The sequence below is a fragment of the Sinocyclocheilus grahami genome, unplaced genomic scaffold, assembly GCF_001515645.1.
Source record: "Sinocyclocheilus grahami isolate Dianchi unplaced genomic scaffold, SAMN03320097.WGS_v1.1 scaffold496.1, whole genome shotgun sequence".
Classification (NCBI taxonomy): domain Eukaryota; kingdom Metazoa; phylum Chordata; class Actinopteri; order Cypriniformes; family Cyprinidae; genus Sinocyclocheilus; species Sinocyclocheilus grahami.
Genome location: NW_015505675.1, coordinates 648,860 through 658,997, shown reverse-complemented (window position 1 = coordinate 658,997; position 10,138 = coordinate 648,860).

Here is a 10,138-nt window from a genome sequence, read left to right as displayed (position 1 = left end):
CTACAAATGTGTGTGTGTGTGTGTATGTATGTATGTATGTATATATATATATATATATAAAACTTCCAACAGCATAATAATGCAGTGTAGCTAACAACTGCACCGCTGAACTTAAGGCGTTGTTTCTTCTTGTTGCCCTCTGAAGGATGTGGTTTCACAACCTGTAGTAGTTCAAGGATCTTGGACCTTGGAAGCCAGAACTTTCTTAAGATGGCATCATCAGATAGTGAGTCAAGGGGGGTAAAATGTGTCCCTATGCAGGCATTTATATACACTGCCTGACTTCTGCGTCGCCTTCTGTGTCAGAGGACATTACTCAGCACATGAGGAGGCCTCAGATGAAGGTGAATCAGGGGAAGAGAGCAATAGACCAGGACCCTTTGGTGATTTTGAAGGCTCAGGCTGGAGAAGGCCTGATGTTGAATGGCCAGACTGGAGAGGGCCTGATGTTGGAGGCCTGAACTTTGAAGGCAAAGGCCTGGTTGATGGACATGCATCTATACCTCCAAGGATCCCTTCCAATGCTTCAGGCCCCAGGATGGCCAAAACTTTCTCTTCCTCTGTAGTGAGAGGAGGAACTGAATTGATACCCCCACCAGTCTTGTTTGCTTCTCTCTTACATGCCGCAGCCCTCCATTTTGTCACACTTGCGAAGTCCCTCCACTTATTCCTGACTTCTTCTGGGCTTCGTTCGTACCCATAGCCAGCAACATTTATTTTTTGAGTGATTTCTGCCCAGATTTTCTTTTTGTCAGCATTTGTAATGCTGTTTTTCAGCTTTGAAAATAGCTGGATTTTATTATTTTCCACCTCCTCCAAAAGAACTGCAATTTCATGCTTTGAAAATTGGGGTTTTCGTGTAATTTTCATTAACACATGGCTGAATGGCAAGGGGACTTAAATAGGACAAATTATTGAGCAAAATAAGCAACAGGTGTCCACAAGAGTACATCATAGTTTTTTAAAAACCCATCTTTTTTCAATTGTGCTTAAGTAGCCTATCAATATTAAATAAGAAATGGTACTGTATTACTGTAATACTCCAAATTACTGTAGGTGGCGGTATATGCTCATGGCACCAGTCGGCTATTAGATCAAAGAAGAAGAAGAACAACGTCATAACATGGTTTAAACGATGGATCTGCGACACAGGTACCATGGTTTCGCGAAACAGTCGTGACTAGCTAGTTCGTTTAAACGATGCATCGTACTATGGTGGTTAATCAGCAAGTTACGTAGTTGTACAGGAAACACACTCCTTTTCACTTGGTAAATTTTCTCTTAAAGGGGTCTTATTATGCTCTTTTACAAAGTCTTGATTTTGTTTTGGGGGTGTACTAGAACAGGCTCTCATACTAGGTTGTTCAAAAAACATTATTTTTCACATATTTTACATTATTACAACACCTCTCTCCCCAGTCTGGCATGAACGGCTCGAATAGTTCCTGTATCAAATGAAGGCCCGCCTTCTGAAATACGTAATGTGCTGTGATTGGTTAGCTGGGCCAGTGTGTGTTGTGATTGGCAGCACTCTGCGCCTGGTCGGGAAATGTCACACCCCTTACCATAGCCGCCTGCGAGCTTCAGTGCAAATAGTGCATCAAAATCAAATCAATTTGAGCGCGATTTAAACCCGGATGATTATAACCACTCTAAGGTCATCTGCCTTGGGAAAGCTAGCGCGTCTCTGACATAGTGATAACACTCGTTGCCTTCTCTAGTGCAGCTCAACCAGGTCTCGTCCCATTCGTCGATATTTGTGATATCACAAATATCGGAAAATATGCTTTGTAGTCCAAACGGGTCATTCGTTGTAGTTTTTGAAAAGTGATTTCTGTTAAATAAAATATCCCCTTTTGAAGTGGACTTTGAGCTTTGTAACTTTGCAGATCTTTTTTATGCTCAAACAGCAACATTACAGACTAACTAAAGTTGAAAAACCCCTTTAAATGATTTAAGATGATTTTTCAGTAGAATGAACAGAGAAGGTAAAATCTCTTTACCATTTGCAATATTTGTACTAAATAGCAAAACATTTAGATAAAAAAGCACAGAACTGCTATAGCGGGGACAGTTTGAATATGTGTGTTGTGGAGGGTTGTGGAGCAGTTGGAAGGGCAGTAACGGTGCATGCAAATACTCATTTACAGCCTGACTACTGCCAGCTGCCTGATACTCACGCCATAACTGACATTCACCATCACAGGAACACATGATCTTAAAGACATCCATTCAACGATGAGTAATTCTGAAAGTTTGGAGAAAGAATAGTGGAGAAAGAGAGACGAACAACGAAGTTTCTCTACTAATTGCACTCCTAACAATTCCTATGAAGAGGCTGATATTTGAATATAGATTTGAAATTTGTTAATGAAATGATGTGGTAAAGGAATAGCAGAATATAAAGGAATATTTCTTTTGTATACTTAGTTGTAGGCTGAGTGTTGGTACTTCCGTGATTTGTGTGTTTTATTGTATACTTTTAAAAAAAGAAAGCTTTTTTACTGGCATTGAACCTTTAACATTCATGGAAACTTTCCATTGCACAGAAGGTTCTTCGTAGTGGAATAAGGTTCTTTACGAAAAAGAACAGTCCTTTTATGAGGTTTTTTATGAACCAAAAATGGTTCTTATGGATTCAAACCCCCTGTTTTGGAACATTTATTTTTAGGACTGTAAGTCACTTTCAGAATTAGAAACTGTCTGGTAAAAATGAACATTTTTAATTTGGCCATCACATCAGAAAAAAGTGATTTCTAACAATCTGCCGATTTCAAAAGCAAGCTGAATCCAGTTTAAGTCGGTTCGTGGTGGTTTCAGTGTGAATGGAATGAAGCAAGAGGTTGTAGGTTAGCTATGAGTAGCAGGTTGACCCAAACTGTGCTTTGGCAGCCATTAGGATGTGTGACCCTCCTCCACCCTCAGCCTCCCTCCATCACAGTCTGGGGCACAGAGCGGAACGCTTGGAAACTTTTTGGGCAAAAAGGGCAGGGAAGGTATGGTGTGTGTGTGAGATTCAGCTGCTGCTGATCATGTCTCGTTCCACACAGTAACCCGGACCTTACCCCCAGCACGCACCCTCCGACCGTTCCACTCTACTAAAGAGCTTGTTTTTCTTATAAAACAACTTGTGATGTCTAATTCTGGTTTTGTGGTTAATTATACATTTTAAAAGATACATTTGGTCATATTCTCAGTAATATCAATGTCCAAAGTAACCTAATTAACTTGAATTAATTAGTTTAAATGTGACTCACATTGAAAAAAATTATTTTATATTATTATCAGATATATATTTTTAAATATAATATGTGACCCTGGATCACAAAACCAGTAATAAGGGTCAATTGTTCGAAATTGAAATTTATACATCATATGAAAGCTGAATAAATAAGCTTTCCAACTATTCAACTATTTGAAAATCTGAGGAGTTGGTGGTTGCCATTGACTTCCATATTAGGAAAAAAAAACTATGAAAGTCAATGGCAACCACCAACTGTTTGATTACCAGCAATCTTCAAAATATCTTCTTTTACGTTCAACATAAGAAAGCAACTCATACAGGTTTGGAACGACATGAGGGTGAGTAAATGATGACAGAATTTTCATTTTTGGGTGAACTATCCCTTTAAATCAGGTAGTTATAAAACATTTATAATAAAAACATTTATAATAAATTTTGTAAAGCATTTACAAAAGAGATTTAAAAGCTCATTAATCTTCCAAACAGAAAAGTTAAACACAACACAGAGGGATACAGAACACAGAAAAAATTCAAGTGTACAGTTGTACAGTTTCATTTTATTGCATCTTGAAATAAAGGTTTCTGAGTTCTGTATCCCTCTGTGTTGTGTTTGTTTATTCTTTTTTTTTTTTTTGTTAGGAAGATAACTGAGCCTTTAATCTCCTTTGTAATAGATGTGCTTATAAATCAAGAGCAAGGCATTTATAGCTGTATTTATAAACTGCTTACTAATGACTATTAATGTTGGAACAATGCTTTATAAAGGATGAGCTGACTATTTACTAATGCTTACCTAATGACTCATAGTGTGCAGTTATTATAAAGTGTTACCCAGCATTTATTTGAAATAAAAACCTTGTAAGTTTTTACTGTCACTTTTTTTATTTTATTTTATGTTTTATTTGTCCTTTCTGAATAAAATAATTTTTCCAAAACAAATAAAAAATGAAAATAAGAGCTGTTAGAAAAATGGATTCCCCACACTGAACTGTTCAGTATATCTTTATATTCTTGCTATATTTTAAAGAATGTGTAATTTAAAGATGGCTTATTAGATGCACTTGAAGAACAGAAATGAGTAAAAGCATATTTGAAAACCAAAAATTGAGAATTTAGTGTAATCATTTTCAACAACCCATTCTTGGGCGTGGCAAACATTCTGATGTGAGTATCATCAGCTGATTTCATACCTGGGAACAGTAGATGGAGATGCTCTTACTGTGAAACGTTCAGTGAAGCATGAGTGGCGCTGATTAAGAGCCCAGATGATCTGATTGGATCAGAGTTCCCACTAAAAGCAAATGAAGCTTTGGTCTGTCCCCGAGGAAACTTGGCAGCCCTTGGTTACGTTCTATTTAAAGATCATTTTTGTATTTAAAACAGACACAAATTAGACAATAGCTGTCATAACAGAACAGTGAAAAGCTATAAATTCAATCTATATAGCAGATGATTTAGAAAGCAATGTCAGACATCATACTGAATCTGCAGACTTTTGGGAAATCTCAAATCTAAAACTTTACTGAGACATCAAAATAGATCTGGGCTCAGCACAGCCTTCAATGACTTGAGGCCGAAGCCTAATACAGTGTAGTTCAGATTGCAGGTTCTCCTCCCTCTGCACAAACACAGCCTGTGATTGGCTGTATTGTGGTTCAGCATGGCTCTCTGGGTCTCGGGCCTAGACTGACTGACTGACACATTGTTGGCTCAGTCAACACACACTTGAGAGTAAGTGTGGGGACGTGCGTACACGTTTCTTGAATGGCGCCCAAGACATGAAAGTCTCTTTGTTGTGTTTATTCTTACAAGCACTAGACATGTGTGTAGGGCCAGTGAATCAAATGGCTTTATTTGTTACGACCTGTCCGATCGCACTGGCTTTGAGTTTGCTTGGTGAATTATTGGCAAGGCAAACCACTTATTGCCTTTTTTGCCTCCTATAGTGACCTCTTTGTTTCTTTAAATTGTTAATATGCTAGTGACTGAATATACTTATTCAATAAAGTGATTCATGATCTTGTGGCACACAAGAATTACAACAGGTGTTAGGTATCAAATCCTTTCTAATAGATGAAAGCTCACCTATCTCAGAGACAATAAGGAGAACTATTCTGAAGACAAATGAATGAAGTTGGGTTGGGAGGCGTCTATGGGGAAACCCGGTCTCAGTTCAGGGTCAGGGTGACCTCTTTAGCTCCTCATCAGGGCTCCATGGCCCCATGCGTACACCTCCCTTTCCTTTTTGCCTGTCTCACCACAATTCTGAACCATTACATCAGCTCAGAAGGTTTTACTAAAGCAAGCTTGAAATTTACTTGCAGTTTGTGCATATTAAACATGCTCTACTTCTGAGATGAACATTCAGGTATGGCTATAAAATAGGCTACAATCCTTAAAGGGATAGTGCACCCCAAAATAAATAAATAAAGATTTTAAAAATTACAAATATTAAATCAATAAATATAATTAACTTTTATTAATCAGCATTTAATCTCTTTAACTCTCGTGCTCTGATGAAATTGAATTACTGTTGTTATGTTTGGGGTCCTAGAGACCCTAATTATGTACAATTAAAAATTAACCTCTTATTTGCTCTTCAAATGATTTTAAATAATGTATTCTGACCTAGTCAAAAGGGGTCAATTTGACCCCTTCAAAAACAAATTGTAGAAAAATATGGTAACACTTTACAATAAGGTCTCATTAGTTAGCATTAATTAATGCATTTACTAACATTAACTTACAAAAAGAAATACATTTGTTGGAGTATTATTTAATCTGTGTTCATGTTAGTTAATAATATTCAGACGATTAAATACCATTAACAACATTTGATTTTAATAATGTATTAGCAAATGTTGAAATTAACATTGACTAAGATTAATAAATGCTTTCGAAGTGTTTTTCATTGTTAGTTCATGTCAACTAATGTAGTTAAATATAATCTTATTGTAAAGTGTTACCAATAATACAATAAAAACACTAGAATGTGTTTATAATACAGTACATAAAACATTTGATGGATTATGCAACATTATCATGTCTGAAATTGATAATCAGTTCGAACAAGGTTAGAAAAATTAAATAATCTACCTGACACTAAACATATTTTTTCAAAACACACCAAGCAGAACATGAGGCTTCAAACAGACCCTTTTCACAGACTGTGATGACGTGTTTCCATCATAAATAGTAAAGTTTTTTTATATTTTCTTTTTTAAATGAATGTACATTTACAAATCTTTGACACATTTTTTACTTCTGACCACCGTTATCGATCTCTTTATATTTTTTCCTCTTTTGGAAATGCAAGTGTGGATTTTTCTTTTGCTTTTGTAGCAAACGGGAACAAAAAAAAGTTTCCGTTCACCACTCTAAAAGTTTACCCAACTACGACGACTTCCTCTTCTGAGAAGTCTCTGGAAATGTGAAAAGGCTCCATTTATTTTCAACTCTTTTACCAGCCCTGGACGTCTGTGTGCTCAAACGTCCTCAAGAGATCAGGCACTTTGCAACGGATAGTTCAAACTGGCTGGAAACTAATCGGCACAGTTGAAGCTCAGCAGTTCTGACGGTGGAGAGAGGTGTGAATGTTGAGTCCTGTCCACCTGACTAGAGCTGGGCAATTCATCAGACAGCTGGCGCTCAGGTTAATAGCTCGTGCATATTCACACGGAATGACTCGGAGAAAACAAATGACCCAAAAACACACATGCAGACACACTGAGGCATGAAAGCAAGGAAAAAAGACGCCAACCAAATCCCATTTCGTCCTCCAGCCTAGAGGTGCACATCAATGATAGTGAAAGGTCACACAAGACAAATGTGTTAGCTTGGCTTTTGTTTGCTGTGACTTGAGTGGTTTGGAAGGAGGACGTTCACTTTCCAGATTGTGACATTATCCACTTGCAGCTTCCACTAAGTTCTTTGGTTGTTGGATTGAGGATGGTAGTATGAATCAGGTTTGTGTGTGTCATAAATGAAACTCAAACTGAAAGAAAAAGAGATACGTTTAGTCTGCCAACAGCCTGCCACTCCTCGACATTCCAGACGTAAGAAGGCCGCTTCCGTATACCTGCCACAAGACTGCGTGTGTGTGTTAGTCAGTCATTAGTGTTTCCGGTGTGCTGCGTCTGGTGGCGATTTGCATGTTCGGCAGCTGTTTTAAAAGTTTTGGTAGTCTGATGGAGTTTCAGTGCTTTTTACACACTGGCCTGTAGTGTTGTGTGAATCAGTTAAAGTTTCACTCACTAGTGCCACCCAGAGTTCAGAGAAAAAAAATCTATTAACAACAGAAAACAGTTTATTGCTTTTATATGATGCTGTACTTTACCGGTATTAGTTATATTTATTTTGTTAAACAAAAGAACAACAATATTTTTGGGACGATGATATTTTTAAGTCTGTATCTCAGTGTTATTTTAGTATTATTTATATACTATTACAATATTTATTATTATTATTATTATTATTATTTGTATATATTTTCAGTTTTTGTATTTTAATTTTAGTTCATATTTCAGTAATTATGTCTTTTGTCGGTTTTATTCGTTTTTGGACTTTTGAAAAATATTTCTATACAGTATTTAGTATTTAGTTTTAGTAATTTTAGTACTGCATCTTAAGCTTATTTATTTTAGCTACACTGTGGAAACGTTGGTGTAGAAACAACTTTCACTCAAAAATTGCTTGGAAATTTCACAAATGATTAAATGTGAAGTTTTAAGTTTTAAGACTGAAGAGTATTTTTCTTTTCAAAAAAACATACTCCAACTTTTAACAACTTTTTAAGTTGACATTATTCTTCTAATATTTATATTTATTTAATTTCAGATTTATTTCAAATACCTATTCTAATACACTGGGGGGAAAAAGTTGGTGTAGAAACAATTTTCACTCACAAATTGCTAGGAAATTTCTCAAATAATTAAGAAACACTAGCTCGTGCATATTCACACGGAATGACTCGGAGAAAACAAATGACCCAAAAACACACATGCAGACACACTGAGGCATGAAAGCAAGGAAAAAAGACGCCAACCAAATCCCATTTCGTCCTCCAGCCTAGAGGTGCACATCAATGATAGTGAAAGGTCACACAAGACAAATGTGTTAGCTTGGCTTTTGTTTGCTGTGACTTGAGTGGTTTGGAAGGAGGACGTTCACTTTCCAGATTGTGACATTATCCACTTGCAGCTTCCACTAAGTTCTTTGGTTGTTGGATTGAGGATGGTAGTATGAATCAGGTTTGTGTGTGTCATAAATGAAACTCAAACTGAAAGAAAAAGAGATACGTTTAGTCTGCCAACAGCCTGCCACTCCTCGACATTCCAGACGTAAGAAGGCCGCTTCCGTATACCTGCCACAAGACTGCGTGTGTGTGTTAGTCAGTCATTAGTGTTTCCGGTGTGCTGCGTCTGGTGGCGATTTGCATGTTCGGCAGCTGTTTTAAAAGTTTTGGTAGTCTGATGGAGTTTCAGTGCTTTTTACACACTGGCCTGTAGTGTTGTGTGAATCAGTTAAAGTTTCACTCACTAGTGCCACCCAGAGTTCAGAGAAAAAAAAACTATTAACAACAGAAAATAAGCAAATAATAGAAAAGGGGGGAAAAGGGTTTTGTTTATTGCTTTTATATGATGCTGTACTTTACCGGTATTAGTTATATTTATTTAGTTAAACAAAAGACTACAATATTTTTGGGACGATGATATTTTTAAGTCTGTATCTCAGTGTTATTTTAGTATTATTTATATACTATTACAATATTTGTATATATTTTCAGTTTTTGTATTTTAATTTTAGTTCATATTTCAGTAATTATGTCTTTTGTCCGTTTTATTAGTTTTTGGACTTTTGAAAAATATTTCTATACAGTATTTAGTATTTAGTTTTAGTAATTTTAGTACTGCATCTTAAGCTTATTTATTTTAGCTACACTGTGGAAACGTTGGTGTAGAAACAACTTTCACTCAAAAATTGCTTGGAAGTTTCACAAATAATTACAAAGAATTGAGTTTTATGTGAAAGTTAATGTGAAAGTAAAGACTGAAGAGTATTTTTCTTTTCAAAAAAACATACTCCAACTTTTAACAACTTTTTAAGTTGACATTATTCTTCTAATATTTATATTGATTTTATTTCAGATTTATTTCAAATACCTATTCTAATACACTGGGGGGAAAAAGTTGGTGTAGAAACAATTTTCACTCACAAATTGCTAGGAAATTTCACAAATAATGTTTCCAAAAGAATGACTGCATCCGAAACTGCATACTTCCCTACTATATAGTAGGTGAAAAACAGCATGTGACAAAACAATTATATCAAAATTCACAGTACAGTAAGTACAGTGATGATTCTTATGAACCGGTAATTTTAGTGAATCTAATACATATAACTGTGAGACTTTTAGTTGCTAACTAGAAAGTTGTTTACGTGACAATGTGTAGTTAAAAATATGAGGCTTGCCAGTAGCAAAAGATTTTTATAAAAATTTATTAATTCAATATATTTACATTTTTGTATTTATATTATTTACTGTATTGTTAAAGCCAATTATTGGATTACATTTATATCACTTTTAAAAATATTTGATATATTTTTAGATATTATATATATATATATATATATATATATATATATTGTGCTTCTCAAAAATAATAATATAAATTTTTATGAGCAACGTTTCCAATGAGCACTACATTTTTCTAGTCTATATTGTAATTTCATTTCATTCAGTGCACCTACAACTGATTCTTTAATATTTCATGACAAAACTATGAGGTGATTTTTTTTATGTATCTCACTCCTCAGATTTACCACAATGTCCTTTGGGATTAAATCTTAACCAATTCATCCGTCTCCACATCGGTGCAGTGCAAACATGAGCGA